Source organism: Penaeus vannamei, chromosome 22, assembly GCF_042767895.1.
Source record: "Penaeus vannamei isolate JL-2024 chromosome 22, ASM4276789v1, whole genome shotgun sequence".
NCBI lineage: Eukaryota > Metazoa > Arthropoda > Malacostraca > Decapoda > Penaeidae > Penaeus > Penaeus vannamei.
This window is the reverse complement of record NC_091570.1, coordinates 37,852,803-37,867,802: the sequence shown is the minus strand read 5'-3', so window position 1 is coordinate 37,867,802 and position 15,000 is coordinate 37,852,803. Positions and strand designations below refer to the sequence as shown.

Below are 15,000 nucleotides of genomic sequence, written 5' to 3'. Positions count from 1 at the left end.
TCGAACATTAGAAATACAGCTCCTACACCTCGAGAACAACACCCTGTCCTTCACGAGCATCCAAGGAGCTCAATCCATCCCGGACAAGAAATCACCGAAGGAGAGAGAGGCTGCGATGACATAGAGACCCTGGCATCGGAATCCCCCTGTCATTATTTTCGCGTCCGAAGTGTTACAGCGGCCTCCCTGTTTTGCTTGGTAACGGGCCATCCGGGGTGATGCATGGCTCCATTCGTTTGTTTACGACGGCCTTCGTAAGAGCGACGTTCTCCTGAAATATTATTCACCACAAAGAGGTGATATATAATCCCCTCCGCAAAACGTCGGGAGCCGCTATGTCGGTCGCGGCGCTGCGGTGGGGAGGGACTTGGGCAGTGATACGCCATCCCGCCCTCTCTCTCTCTCTCTTTTTTCTCTTTCTCTCTCTGTCTGTCTCTCTGTCTCTGTCTCTGTCTCTCTCTTCTCTTCTCTTCTCTTCTCTCCTCTCCTCTCCTCTCCTCTCCTCTCCTCTCCTCTCCTCTCCTCTCCTCTCCTCTCCTCTCCTCTCCTCTCCTCTCCTCTCCTCTCCTCTCCTCTTCTCTCTCTCTCTCTCTCTCTCTCTCTCTCTCTGTCACAATTGAAAAAATAATTAAGTAATGTTCTGGAAGCTTATTGTGTTCGGTTTGGTTAAGTTACATGTATTTTGATATCATTTACACTATTTTCCATTCATTTTCTATGGTCATTTCACTTTAGAGATTCAAGTTTATCTTCAACATTCTCTCTCTTTATTTAATTTCAAATTGTCAAGTTCCTTTCGATAGATTATCCGTATCGCCAGCTTATCCATTTAATTCTACATCGTTAGTTTGGTTTTAAAAGATAATAAGATCTACTCATAACTTTCTCGGGATCATTGCATCACTTCACTCATCTCATTTCTTCTAAATCTTCTATTTCATTCTTAACATTCTCCGCTTTATCGTCTTAATCCTTTCATTCCAAACCACCGACCTCGCCTTACAAAAAAAGAAAAGAAAAAAAAGAAAAAAAAAAGATCTTCAGGCCCTCAATCCGTCCCTCCTTCGGCGCCTCCGACAGAAGCCTGCTGGGGGGATAGGGGGAGGGGGGGAGGGGGGATGGAGGAGTTAAAACGCGGCCGAGTTTTTACCCGAAGGGCCTTTTCTCTCTTTCCGACGGAGGGAAGACTTTGCTTAGGATCAAGTTTTGAGGTTTTGAGGTTTTGATGCCTCATCCCGCATTCCCCAGCCTCAGTCCGGGCCGAAGGGGATCCTTTGGTAGGCTCGAGGATCACAGGACTCACCCGGCAGGGAATTCCGCTTAACATTTTATCAAAGTCGAGAGCGACTGCTAGATCGACCTCCATTTTTTTTATTTTCTTTCTTTTTTTTCTTTTTTTTGAGGAAGGGAGGGAGGGAGGGAGGGAGGGGGGAAAGAGGTGAGGGGGGCGTGAGGTTCGCTAATTGCTTATGATAATAGGCGCTGGGTTGATTTAGTGGGGTTAATTTTGTCGCTTTTATAGATATTGTCTTTTATCTTTGGGGCCTTTACAGATATGAGAAGTAGGGAGAGAGAGAGAAAGAGAGGGAGTGGGAGTGGGAGTAGGAGTAGGAGTGGGTGAGTGTGAGTGTGAGTGTGAGTGGGTGAGTGAGTGGGTGAGTGAGTGAGTGAGTGAGTGAGTGAGTGAGTAAGTAAGTGAGTGACAGAGAGAGAGAGAAAGAGAGTGAGAGAGAGAGAGAGAGAGAGAGAGAGAGAGAGAGAGAGAGAGAGAGAGAGAGAGAGAGAGAGAGAGAGAGGAGGGGCGAGAAGGAGGGATGGTGAGAGAGAGAAGAAAAGAGAACAGAGAAGACAAGAAGAGAATAGAAGAGAAGAGAAGAGAAAGAAAATGAGAAAGAGAAAGAGAAGAGAGAGATAGGGTGAAGCCAAGGGCAAAGGTACCGTAAGTGATTTTCCAAGAATCAAAGAAGAATCACATTATTGAAGTTAAGAAGCTGAAGTGGCGGATGAGACTCGCGAAGATGAAGGCGTTTCTCTTCGGGGATCTTGACTTGCGCAAGACTAAAAGAAAGGGGATTTTTGAAAGGTCTTCAAGCGTCTCTTTTCATATTTGCTCGAGTGCCTTTTTATGTCTCTTTACCTGTTCGTCTTTAAGGAAGGTGTACATACACACGCACGCGCGCATACACACACTGGCACACACACACACAAACACACAAGCACACACACACACACACACACACACACACACACACACACACACACACACACACACACACACACACACACACACACACACACACACACACACGCACACGCACACGCACACGCACGCACGCACGCACGCACGCACGCGCTCTTCTCTCCTTCTCTCTCGTCTCCTTCATCTTAAGTCACTCGGATGTCCGTAAGTGTCACGTCTCATAAAGGAAAGCCCAGGTCGTAATCCTTAAATGCATCACTGGCTTGAATCCGCCCGCTTTTGGGGGAGCAGCGGAGTGGGGGGGGGAGGAGAGGGGGTAGGGAAAGGAAGGAGGAGGAGAGGGGTGTGTGTGGAGGGGAGGGGGTATGGGCAGGAAGTGGGAGGAGAGGGGAGGGGTGTGGGCAGGAAGGGGGAGGAGAGGGGAGGGGGTATGGGCAGGAAGTGGGAGGAGAGGGAGGGGGTGTGGGCAGGAAGGGGGAGGAGAGGGGAGGGGGTATGGGCAGGAAGGGGAGGAGAGGGGGAGGGGGTAGAGAAAGGGAGGGGGAGGAGAGGGAGGGGAGGAGAGGGGAGTGGTGGGGGCAGGAAGGGGGAGGAGAGGGGAGGGGTGCGAGGAGAGAGGAGGGGTGTGGGCAGGAAGGGGGAGGAGAGGGAGTGGGGGCGGGAAGGGGGTGGGGAAAGGAGAGGGGAGTGGGGGTGGAGGCAGAAAAGGGTAAGAGAGGGGAGGGTGTGGGCGGAAAGGGGGAATGGAGTGGAGTGAGTGGGTAGGAAGGGAAGAGAGGGGGTAGACTATAGGTGGAGAAGGGGGAGTGGGGGTGGGGAGGGGTGATGAGTGGTGGCGAGGGAGGGGCGGAGAAAGGTCCGGGGGGGGAGATGCGGAGAGACTGTGGAGAAGGGGGGATGAGACGTGGGGGAGGGGAGGGGAGGGGAGAAGGGGGGAAGGGAGGCTCACACCCATCCCATTATGCTCCTTAGTGGTTGACCGCCCGAGTTAATATTCTCCATTGTTTACTTATTAAAAGAGAGAGAGAGAAAGAGAAAGAGAAAGAAAGAGAAAGAGAGAGAGAGAGAGAGAGAGAGAGAGAGAGAGAGAGAGAGAGAGAGAGAGAGAGAGAGAGAGAGAGAGAGAGAGAGAGAGAGAGAGAGAGAACTCACTGAGTTCGTGTAAATGATAATCTCTTGATTGATGTTGAATGCGATTGGAGCAGATCAGGTCAAAATTCTGAAAAAAAAAGAGAGAGAGAAATTTCATCAAGTTAATCTCATTCATGTTGGATGTCTCATTTACTTCTCTAATGTCATTGATAGTGACATCATATCTTCACCATTAGCTGGGGCATTGTGGCACTAACTTGCCCCATTACGTGTGAGAGCTGAGACCATTAGCGAAGAAAGGCTAACCCTTATCCTTATAAGGAAGCCTATACCCTACCTCCTTTACCTCCTCCTGCTCCTTAGCCTCCTCCTACTCCTTATTCTCGCCTTCCCTCCTCCTCCTTCTCCTTCTCTTTATCTTTCTCCTCCTCCTCCTTCATCTTCTTCTTTTCCTCCTCCTCCTCCTTAAGCCTCCTCCTACTCCTTATTCTCCCCTTCCCTCCTCCTCCTCCTTCTCTTTATCTTTATCTTTCTCCTCCTCCTTCTCCTTCTTCTCCTCCTCCTCCTCCACTACCACCACTTCCTCCTCCATCTCTTCCTTTTCCTCCTCCTCCCTTCCTTTTCCACCACCACCACCTCCTCCTCCCCCTTTTCCTCCTCTCCTTCTCCCTTCCTTTTCCACCACCACCTCCTCCTCCTCCTCCCCCTCCTCTCCTTCTCCCTTCCTTTTCCACCACCACCTCCTCCTCCTCCTCCTCCCCCTCCTCTCCTTCTCCCTTCCTTTTCCACCACCACCTCCTCCTCCTCCTCCTCTCCACTTTCATCGATACGTTATCTCTCCTTATCTATCTCTTATCATCCCTTTAGGAGGATAATGGCAATACATCCTCCTTTCGCCCCGTTAGAGTTCCTTGCCCTGACGGCTGAGGGAGGCGGGGGGGAGGGGGAGGTTGGGGGCGGGGCTGGGGTGGGGTAGGGGAGAGGGGGGGAGGGGTTGGGAAAGCGGTTTGGGAATCGTGACAAAATATTATGGCAGTCATTTCTCATTCAGGACAGGTCTGGGTTGCGGTTTGGCGTTTTTTTTGGGAGGGTCGTGCAGCGGGGTAGTCTTTTTAAATATCAGTGATGCACAGAAACGTACAGGCACACGGACGAACACGCACACGCACACGCACAAACACACACAAACACCCACTCACACGCGGAAACAAACAAACAACCTTCCCCATAGACTCAACATCCCATCTACCCAAGTACAAAAAAGAACTGTTGAATCACACACACAAACAAGGAGAGAAAAGTCGAAATATTTTTCCCAAGCAGCTCTCGGGCCAACACTTCTTCCATCTGTTGGAAAAACACTCCCGCCCTACTCTTGGTCAGCCACACCCTCCGGCCGTATATATATATATATATATATATATATATATATATATATATATATATATATATATATATATATATATATATATATATATATATATATATACTCACGCGCGGGGTCACAAGTATGTTAAAATTCCCCCTCGTTGACGACTGTGACGGATAGAGAGGAGTGGAAGAAAGGGGTGATTGGGGGACCTTTCCTCAACTCGCCTCTTCCCGAAGACGAATGCTAGGAGGATGGGGGTCCTTTGTGGTGGACCAGCGGGGGGGCTGCCCTTCGTGGGGTCGTCACGGGACCAAGACGGAAAGGGGGAGGGAGAGGAAGAGGGAGAAGGGGAGAGGAAGAGGGAAAGGAAGAGGGAGAAGGGGAGGGAGGAGAAGAGGAGGCAGGGGGAAATAAAGGGAAAAGAAGAGGGAGAAGGAGAGGAAGAGGAAGGGAAAAAGAGTGAGAAGAAGGAGAAATGGAAGGGAAAGGAAGAGAGAGAAGGAGGAAGACGAAGAGGAGAGAAGAGCGGATGAATGAAGGACAAAGATAGGGGAGCAAAAGAAAGAACGGGGAAAGGAGGTGGAGATGGAGATGGAGGGGAGGACGAAGAGGGAAGGAGATGAAAAAGGGAGGAAGTGACTCGAAACGGGAAGGCCTGAGAGGGTTAAAAGATAGACGGTTTGATTAGGTAGGAAGGGCTGGTTAAGAGTGCTCACCGGCGACAGCTGGGTGTAAACATGATGATGGCGAGTGGAAATAGTAGAGACCCAGCGGCGGCGAGGGCACGGGGGGACACGTGGTTAGGGGGCGGGGTAGGGTGGGGAGGAGGGGAAGGAGGGACACGGCGAGGAGAGCGAGGGGAATGAGGCGATACGATCGTAATGGGACGTCGAGCAAACTGGCGTGATAAACGACCGGCGCAGGTAGTTAGCCCGGCTTCAGAGCGACGGCGGCCACCTCTTCATAAACACCGCGCGTGCACCGGCTGATAATCAATCCGACATATATATGGAAACATAGAAAAATAGGGGAATGCTGTATAATTAAGGTTATTTCAATCGAGTACCGCCAGTGGCAAACAATTGTGCTGTAAATAGAATAAAATCGGATTTAAGGAAGACCGGATTTAAGGAATTCCAAGCACATCCGCATAAGAATCACCGTATCAATAATAACAATAGCGGAAAAGTTTGCAAAGATCTGTTGTTGTATGCATTTCTAAGGAAACCTAAACCTTGTCTTTTATTCTTTTTTTGGTATAATTGACAAAGAATTTACTCCAGATGCAGGTATTCTAAATATTCTTAAAAATAGACTGAGTGCATGAAAGAAAGAAAAAAAAAAAAAAAAAAAAAAAAAAAAAAAAAATATATATATATATATATATATATATATATATATATATATATATATATATACAGAGAGAGAGAGAGAGAGAGAGAGAGAGAGAGAGAGAGAGAGAGAGAGAAAGAGAGAGAGAAAGAGAGACAGAGAGAGAGAGAGAGAGAGGTGATTCTTTAAGCTGAATTTTTCCCTGGCTGATTGAAGCGGTCGATGACTGATAAATGCAATTAGGGCGTGGGTGGAATTACAGGGAAATTCGTCATTGTGACCTTGTCCAGGAAAGGTCACAGAAGAACAGTTCAGTGAGTGAATGAAAGCGGGGGAGGAAGGAAAGGAGGGAGGGAGGAAGGGAGGAATGGGAGAAGTGAGGAAGGAAGGAAGAAAGAAAGAAAGGAAAAGAGGAAGAGAGCGAGAGAGAGAGGAAGAAAGAAAGAAAGAAAGGAAAAGAGGAGAGCAAGAGAGAGAGAGAGAGGGAGAGAGAGAGAGAGAGAGAGGAAGAAAGAAAGAAAGGAAAAGAGGAGAGTGCGAGAGAGAGAGAGAGAGAGAGAGAGAGAGAGAGAGAGAGAGAGAGAGAGAGAGAGAGAGAGAGAGAGAGAGAGAGAGAGAGAGAGAGAGAGAGAGAAAGAGAAAGAGAAAGAGAGATGAGGGGGGGGTTAGACAACCAAACATACAAACATGCAAAGAGAGACAGATGTAAAGATTTATGTAAAGTGTATATCGAATTTTTCTCCCTAGATGATGATATCAAACAGCTAAATCCTTTCCTTTCTTATTTCTCGCCTTTCCCCCTCTCCTACCCTCCCTACCCACTATTCCTCCCTCCCCTCCCATCCTCCTCCTCTTCACCTTCCTTTCTTCCTCCCTTCTCCCTCCTCCTCTTCACCTATCTTTCTTCCTCCCTTCTCCCTCCTCCTCCCCCTCTCCTACCCTCCCCACCCACCCTTCCTCCCTCCCCTCCCATCCTCCTCCTCTTCACCTTCCTTTCTTCCTCCCTTCTTCCTCCTCCTCTTCTTCCTCCCCCTCCACCTACCCTCCCGTCACCATGCCTCGTGACAGGCTGGCCCCTTCCCCTTCTCCTTCCCTTCTACGCTCTCCCCTTCCACCATATTCCCTTCCCTTTCCCTCTCCCCTTCCCCTTTCTCACCACCCTCTCCCCTTCCCCTTCCTTTCTCTCCCTCTCTCTTTCCTTTCCTCCTTCCCTCTCCACTTCCCCTTCCTTTCTCTCCCTCTCTCTTTCTCTCTTCACCCTCTCCCCTTCTCCTTCCCCTTCCACCATCTTCCCTTCCCCTTCCCCTTCCTTTCTCTCCCTCTCTCTTTTCTCTTCCCCTCTCCCCTCTCTCTTTCCCCTTCCCTTTCCTCTTTCCCTCTTCACACTCTCCCCTTCTCCTTCCCCTTCCACCATCTTCCCTTCCCCTTCCCCTTCCCTTCCCCCTCCCCCCCTCCCCCCCACGTCGATGGGCACATAGGGTCGTCGAAGGGTCGTCTTATAGAGGCTGCGGGGCGATGAATAACGACCCCCGAAGCGCTGGCTGCTGCACTGAGGGGTTATATCCCGGGGAAGGCGCTGCTGAGTTCCGTAATTGCTGACCAGATGAGACACCCCCGGCTTATGAGCGGTGTGTGTGTGTGTGTGTGTGTGGATGAGTGTGTGTGTGTGTGTGTGTGTGTGTGTGTGTGTGTGTGTGTGTGTGTGTGTGTGTGTGTGTGTGTGTGTGTGTGTGTGTGTGTGTGTGAGAGAGAGAGAGAGCGACAGACAGACAGACAGATAGACAAACAGGCAGCCAGATAGGCAGGCAGACAGACAGACAGACAGACAAGCAGACAGTCAGACAGACAGACAAGCAGACAGTCAGACAGACAGACAGACAAACAGATAGACAAACAGGCAGACAGATAGGCAGGCAGACAGACAGACAAACAGGCAGACAGACAGGTAAAGAGAGAAAGTTATCATACGCTATAATTACATGACTTAGACTATGCATTAGTCCTTTTTAATGAACAAGACATTGGATACGTGTGGAATTAATGTCTATTTTTAATTTCTTTTCAGGTAAAGTCGATTGCAGCGCCGGAGACAAGGTCCGTATATTACATAACGTTGAAGCTATAGGACTTGTCTAATTTTCTTTGATTGTCTCCTGTTCTGTTTGAGAGGGAGAAAGGGAGAGAGGGAGAGGGAGAGGGAGAGGAGGGGAGTGAGGGAGTGAGTGAAGAGGGGAGGGAGAGAGGGAGATAGGTGGGGGAGAGAGGGGGAGAGGGAGACAGGAAAGGGAGAGGAGACATACTGAGGGAACGAGGGAGACAAGCGAGGGAGAGAGGGAGACAAACGAGGGAGAGAGGCGAAGGAGAGAGGGGAAACAGGCGAGGGTGAGAGAGAGAGAGAGAGAGAGAGAGAGAGAGACAGAGAGAGAGAGAGAGAGACAGAGAGAGAGAGAGAGAGAGAGACAGACAGACAGACAGACAGACAGACAGACAGAGGCAGAGAGAGAAAGGAAGACAGGGAGATAGAAAAAAGACAGACAGAGATGAAGCGTGTACGCGTATGTGTCCGCCCATGTGTCCGTGCTCGCGTACGTGTGTGCGTGTGCGTGTGGGCGGGATTTTATGAGGCCACGTCGGAAGAGCTCCCCCGAATCTTATCAGAGCCACACACGAGAATCCAAAAGGGTTATAAACATCACCCAAAGTACCCGATAACTACCTGGTCGGGCGAGTGACGTCGAGCCAACGAAGGGGTCTATCCCGCCGAAGGTAAAATAAAGACGTTATCAATAGCCAATCAGAATATGACGGTTATAAAAATCTCCTTCGGGCATCCCGCTGAGATGCTCATCGTTAAGGAAATAAAAAAGGTTTTCCAATAGACTTGTTTTTAGATAACTATAGGCTGTTAGAGTGATTTTATCAAACGAAAAAAAAAGAAGAAAAGAGACTATATCACAGCCATCATACTTTTATTATATCTAGTGTTAAATGCTGCTGCTCTCGATGAATGTATAATCATTAAGTCTTTATAGAAAAAAAAACAAGTATTAAGTCCATTGAAAAAAAAGAAGAAAAAGATAGTGAATGTGACAGAAGTATCCTTGGAGTCTTTTTACTCTGATTAATAATAATTGTGACATCTGTTATAATCTTTAACATTTCAACATAGATGCTGCGGGGAGTTTATGCTTTCAATAATGAATAATGATAAATGAATAGATATCAATGTTTTTTTTTCCATCGATTGTAATTATCTATTAACCGATCCTCGCCCACGCCTTGACGCAGGTTTGGCTTATATGGCGCCCATCTCGTGCACACCCGCCGCCCACGTCCCTCTCAAAAATGAAGAAGAGGAAGAAGAAGGAGGAGGAGGAGGAGGAGAAGAAGAAAAAGAAAAAGAAGTAGGAGGAGAAGAAGAAGAAGAAGAAGAAGAAGAAGAAGAAGAAGTAGAAGTAGAAGTAGAAGAAAAAGAAAAAGAAAAAGAAAAGAAAGAAAGAAAGAAAGAAAAGAAAGAAAGAAAAGAAAGAAAAGAGAAGGAGAGAAGAAGAGAAAAGAAAAGAGAAGGAGAGAAGAAGAGAAAAGAAAAGAGAAGGAGAGAAGAAGAAGAAGAAGAGAAGAAGAAGAAGAGAAGAGAAGAGAAGAGAAGAGAAGAGAAGAGAAGAGAAGAGAAGAGAAGAGAAGAGAAGAGAAGAGAAGAGAAGAAGAAGAAGAAGAAGAAGAAGAAGAAGAAGAAGAAGAAGAAGAAGAAGAAGAAGAAGAAGAAGAAGAAGAAGAAGAAGAAGAAGAAGGAAGAGAGGAAGAAGAAGAAGAGGAGGAAGGAGAAGAAGAAGAAAGAGGAGGAGAAGAAGAAGGAGAAAAAGAAAAAGAAAAAAGAAGAAGAAAAAACGGGGTCTACCTACGATGCGATTGTAATCCATGGGCAACCCTGATCTCCTCCCCAGAAGGCAACGATCCACAATCCTTTCTCGGATAATCTTCCCCTACAACGTCGGATTTCTCCTCCCTGGACACATCACTCGCGTGTTCTCGTTCATTCTTTGACGTTCATGGAGTGCGCTGTACTGGAGAGCTGTGGCGATGTTGGGGTTGGGGTTTTGTTGATTTTTTTTTGTTCTATTCTGTTCTTTTTTTCTTTTTTTCTTTTTCTCAGGTCTTATCTAACTCTTTTTCTGGCCATTCTATCTGCTTCTGTTTCCCGGTTTTTGTTCTCTTTTCGTTTTTCGCTCTTATTCTCCGGTCTCTCGCTCTCTTTCCTTCTCTCTCTCGCTCTCTTTCCTTCTCTCTCTCTCTCTCTCTCTCTCTCTCTCTCTCTCTCTCTCTCTCTCGCTCTCTATCTCTCTTCTCTCTCTCTCTCTCTCTCTCTCTCCTTTCCTCCTCCCTCCCTCCCTCCCTTCTATCTCCCTCCCTCCCTCTCAAGTGACGTTATCATCTCCGTGTCCCTTCTCCCTCCATATCCCTCCTCCCACCTCTCTCCTTCCCTCCGCCCTCATCCCTTCCTCCCCCTCCCCCCCTCCCCCCTCCCCCCCCCTCCTCCCTCCTAGCTCCCCCCTCCCTCCTCCCTCCTACCCCGCCCTCCTCGTTTATATGGTCGCATCGAGCACCCGCTGAGGTCCCTGCGTGGCGTGGGGCTCGTGAGGAGGGGACGGCCGGTGGGGGCGGTCGTGTTGTATGGAGCCCATTGGAGAGGCGGGAGGGAGGGGGGAATGGGGAAGGGGGGGGGTGCGGTTGGGTCCTCTCTTCTCTTCCTTTTTGCTACCTTTCTCTCTCTTTTCCTTCTTTCTTTCTCTTTCTCTCTTCTTTCTTCCTTTCTCACTCCCTTCTTTCTTTTTTCTCTCTTTTTTCTTCTTCCTTTCTCTCTCGCTCCCGCCTTCATTCCGGTCTCTCACTCCCATCTTTCTTCCTTTTGCCTCTCTTCCTTCTTCCTTTCTCTCTCTCTTCTTTCTTCCTTTCTCCCTCTTTTCCTTCTTCCTTCCTTTCTCTCTCTCTTCTTTCTTTCTTACTCTCTATCTCTCTTCCTTCCGTTCTCCTTCTCTTATTTCTTCTCCGCTTCTTCGTTCTCCGGTTCTCCGTCTCTTCCACCTTCTCTTCTTTCTTGGTTTTTCTTTTCTTTCCGTCTTTTCCTTCTTCTCCACTTCTTCGTTGTTCTTCTTTTTCTCTTTTCCCTTATCCTGATCTTCCTCCTTTCCCTTCTCTCCTCTCCTCTCTTTCTCGTTTTCCCTTCCTCTTCTCTTCTTCTCCCATTTCCTCCTCTTACTCTTCTCCTCTTCTTCATCCTTCCCTTCTCCCGTTTCCTCCTCTTATTCTTTTTTCTCTTCTTTCCCTTTCATCTCCCCTATTTTCTCCTCCCTTTTACAATTTCCTGCTATGTGAAATTTGTGCAGTTAAAAGGGAGAGAGAAGGAGGAGGGAGGGAGAAGGAGGGAGGGAGGGAGAAGGAGGAGGGAGGGAGAAGGAGGAGGGAGGGAGAAGGAGGGAGGGAGGGAGAAGGAGGAGGGAGGGAAATAAAAATGAATAGAGAAATGGAGGAAGAGAAATGAAGAAAAGAAAGAGAGAGAGGAGAGGAGAGGATAGAAGAGGAGAGGATTGAAGGGAAGAGGAGAGAAGAGGATAGGAGAGGAGAGAGACAAGAGGAGAGGAGAGGAGAGAAGAGAAGATAGGTGAGGAGAGAAGAGGAGAGAGAAAGAGAGAGAGAGAGAGAAAGAGAAAGAGAAAAAAAAGAGAGAGAGAAAGAGAGAACGAGAGAAAAAAGAAAAGACAGAAAGAAAGAGACAGACAGACAGAGCGAGCGAGCCACAAGTAGGGTCTCCTCGCGGGCAGCCCGTGATACGACGACCATCACCGATAGCGAATTTACGACAGGTGCGACGTCGGCCATAATCTCACACCCATTCACAACCATGTTTACGTATATCTCTTTTTATGCGCTAGGACGAGGTGTACGAAATGTCGGTTGTTAAACGAGACTGATTTACAGCGAAGCCTCGAGGTAGGTTTTTAATCTGTATAAATGTGTGTTTTTTCTGTGTATTACAGAGTGGTGTGAGAAGGGGTCGGTACTTGATGTGAGGGAGATGGGCGTTAATCTGCATATATCTACTTTATTTATGAATTACAAAGAGGTATCGTGGGTGCTTGGTGAGACTTCTTCACAAGGGAAGCCAAATGTATGTTATAATCGGTGTAAATACCGGTTTTTTAATGTATTATGACAATGTGTATGTGTGCTTATATCCGATGTATTGCAACGAGCTATCTGAGGCGTTGCATAATGTGACAAATACACGAGATAAAAAATACTCACTTTTTTCTTTCTTTTTGCTCTCGAGATGAAAAATGCTCACTTTATTTATTTTTTATTTTTTATTTTTTTTGTTCTCGAGATAAAAGAAATACTCACTTTTTTTTTTTTTTTAAATCTCGAGATCAAGTAATGTGAGTTTAGAGCCTGGTAGATAAGTCCCTATGTTTGATATGCTTAGCGACGTTGATAGGGGGCGTGTCTTACTCCCATCGTTTGTACATTGTGAAGTTAAGCAATGTTTAAGAGGATTTTGAGGAGTGTCCCTTCAACTCCAGAGCGAGATCTTCATGGGTTTAGAAAGACCGAGGAGTTTTATTTAGCTTCCTCTACGTAAATAAGAAACCGGTTTTTAATTATTTAAGCTTCACCTTTCCCTCACCTCCCCCCCCCCCCCTTTTTTTTTAAGAGGATCAGGCAAGGCAAAGTTTCGTATGTGATACGCTAAGGAAATTTTTGTCTGGCTGAAGAATAGAAGAAAAATGGACTGCTATGTTTGTCTCTGCTCAACTGCTTCTTTCCTGGTGCCACACCTCTTCCCACCCCTTCCCTCCCTCCCTCTCTCACTATCTCTCCCTCCCTCCCTCCATCGCCCTGCCACCCCCTGTTTCCCTCCCTCTCCCTCTCTCTCTCTCTCTCTCTCTCTCTCTCTCTCTCTCTCTCTCTCCCTCTCCCTCTCCCTCTCCCTCTCCCTCTCCCTCTCCCTCTCCCTCTCCCTCTCCCTCTCCCTCTCCCTCTCCCTCTCCCCTCCCCTCCCATCCCCTCCCTCCCTCTCTCCCTTCCTCCCTCCCTCCCTACCTCCTCCCCTTGCCCTCGCTCCCTCCGCCCACCTGGCCACCCTCCCCGCCCACTAACTCATCCTGGATCAACAAGACGAAACGCCCCACCTGTCTCCGCTCGCTTCCTCCTTCTGTCTCCTTCCTATTTATTGTTTCTTCTGATTCTTATGCTCTATCTTTTCTTCTTATTATTATTTTCTTCTTATGCTCTATCTTTTCTTCTTATTATTATTTTCTTCTTATGTTTCATTCTTCTTATGCTTCTTTCTTATTATTATTTTCTTCTTATGCTTCTTTCTTATTATTATTTTCTTCTCTTTTTATTCGATTCTGTCTTATTTTTATTGTTATTCTTCTTTATCCGGCTTCTTCGTCTTCCTTACTTCCGCTTTACTTCCTCTCGTCACGTTCTTCCCCATTTCCCTTTTCTCTTTGCTTTTGTCTTACTGTTTTTTGTTCATATCTAGTTCCTCTTTTTTCCTCCTGGCTATCTCATCTTCATTATTCTTTCCCTTCCTCTTCCCCCTCCTTCTCTTTCTTCTTCTGCTTCTCCTCCTCCTTCTTCTTCTCCTTCTCCTCCTCCTCCCCTCCTCTTTATCCTTCTTCTTCTTCTGCTTCTCCACCTCCTCCTCCTCCTCCTTCTCTTCCCCCTCCCCTCCCCTCCTCTTTATCCTTCTTCTTCTTCTGCTTCTCCTCCTCCCCCTCCTCCTTCTTTCCATACTCCCTTTCCAGCTGCTCCCCTTCCTCCTCCCCTCCTCCTCCTCCTCCTCCTCCTCCTCCTCCTCCTCCTCCTCCTCCCTTCCTTCTCCCCATTCTCCTCATCCTCCTCCCCCTCCTCCAACTCCAACTCTTCCCCTCCTCCTCCTTCTCCTCTCCCCTCCTGCTCCTCCTTCTCCTCTCGCCTCCTGCTCCTCCTCCTTCTCCTCCTGCTCCTCCTCCTTCTCCTCCCCTCCACCGCCACCTCCACTTCCATCTCCACCTCCACCTCCACCTCCACCTCCACCTCCACCTCCACCTCCTCTCCTCTCCCTCCCCCTCCTTCATACCCGTGCTGATTCAACAACACACCCCATACCTCCTCCTGCTCTTACCTCTCCCTCCTCCTGCTCCCCCCCCCCCACCTTGCTGATGACCACGACGTCAGCCCAATTGCTGTCCTCGCCGCTGTCCACGTCGCTCTGCCATCCACACCGTCAGCCACACAATCATCCAATAAGATCTACTCTCTATCTTTCTCTCTTTGTCTGTCTTTCTGTATGCATGTATGTATTCTCTGTCTGTCTGTCTGTCTGTTTCTCTGTTTGTCACTCTGTCTATCTCTCTGTGTCTGTCTTTCTGTCTCTGTCTGTATGTATGTATTCTCTTTCTCTCTCTGTCTCTGTCTGTCTTTCTGTTTGTCTGTCTGCCTGCCTCTTTCATGCTCTCTCTCTCTCTCTCTCTCTCTCTCTCTCTCTCTCTCTCTCTCTCTCTCTCTCTCTCTCTCTCTCTCTCTCTCTCTCTATCTATCTATCTATCTATCTATCTCTATCTCTCTCGAAGACGTTAATAAACGAGTCTACTTTCGAAGTTATACCATTTGATACATAGGTTATATTTTTCTGTTTGGTGAAGTGCAGACCAATGCTAGTGTGTTATATGCTTACGTACGTTCGAAATCACAGTAAGCACAAGTACACTTTAAACGTATACATGAGGTGTCTAGTTATCCAACAAGATTTATGCTTCTCTTTTGAAGTCTGACCAAACTGTCATACAAACACCCCCCCCTCCTTTTTTACCCCACAACCACCGCCTCCCCCACGTGTCATGTCCACCGCTGTCACACGGGGTCACCAGCACGTGTCAACTATCAAGAAGGTGACGTCAATAACGGGGTTGTTCACGACCCAAACTCACCCCTTTTTTCAGCATATAATTCACTTCAA

At 47.9% G+C, this 15,000-nt stretch overlaps 1 protein-coding gene across 3 annotated transcripts in view; it reads left to right on the top strand.

Moving 5' to 3' along the window:
* LOC113812009 (connectin) overlaps window positions 1–15,000 on the top strand; it is a 1,153,447-nt gene that overhangs the window by 195,512 nt on the left and 942,935 nt on the right. Inside the window, exon 1 of one of the 3 annotated variants that reach the window (XM_070136947.1) lies at window positions 8,071–8,090. The exons of the other annotated variants lie outside the window; for them this stretch is intronic. The gene's annotated coding sequence lies outside the window, so the exon portion shown is untranslated. Of the gene's footprint in view, window positions 1–8,070; window positions 8,091–15,000 lie in introns of those variants that run through there. 3 annotated transcript variants of the gene reach the window in all.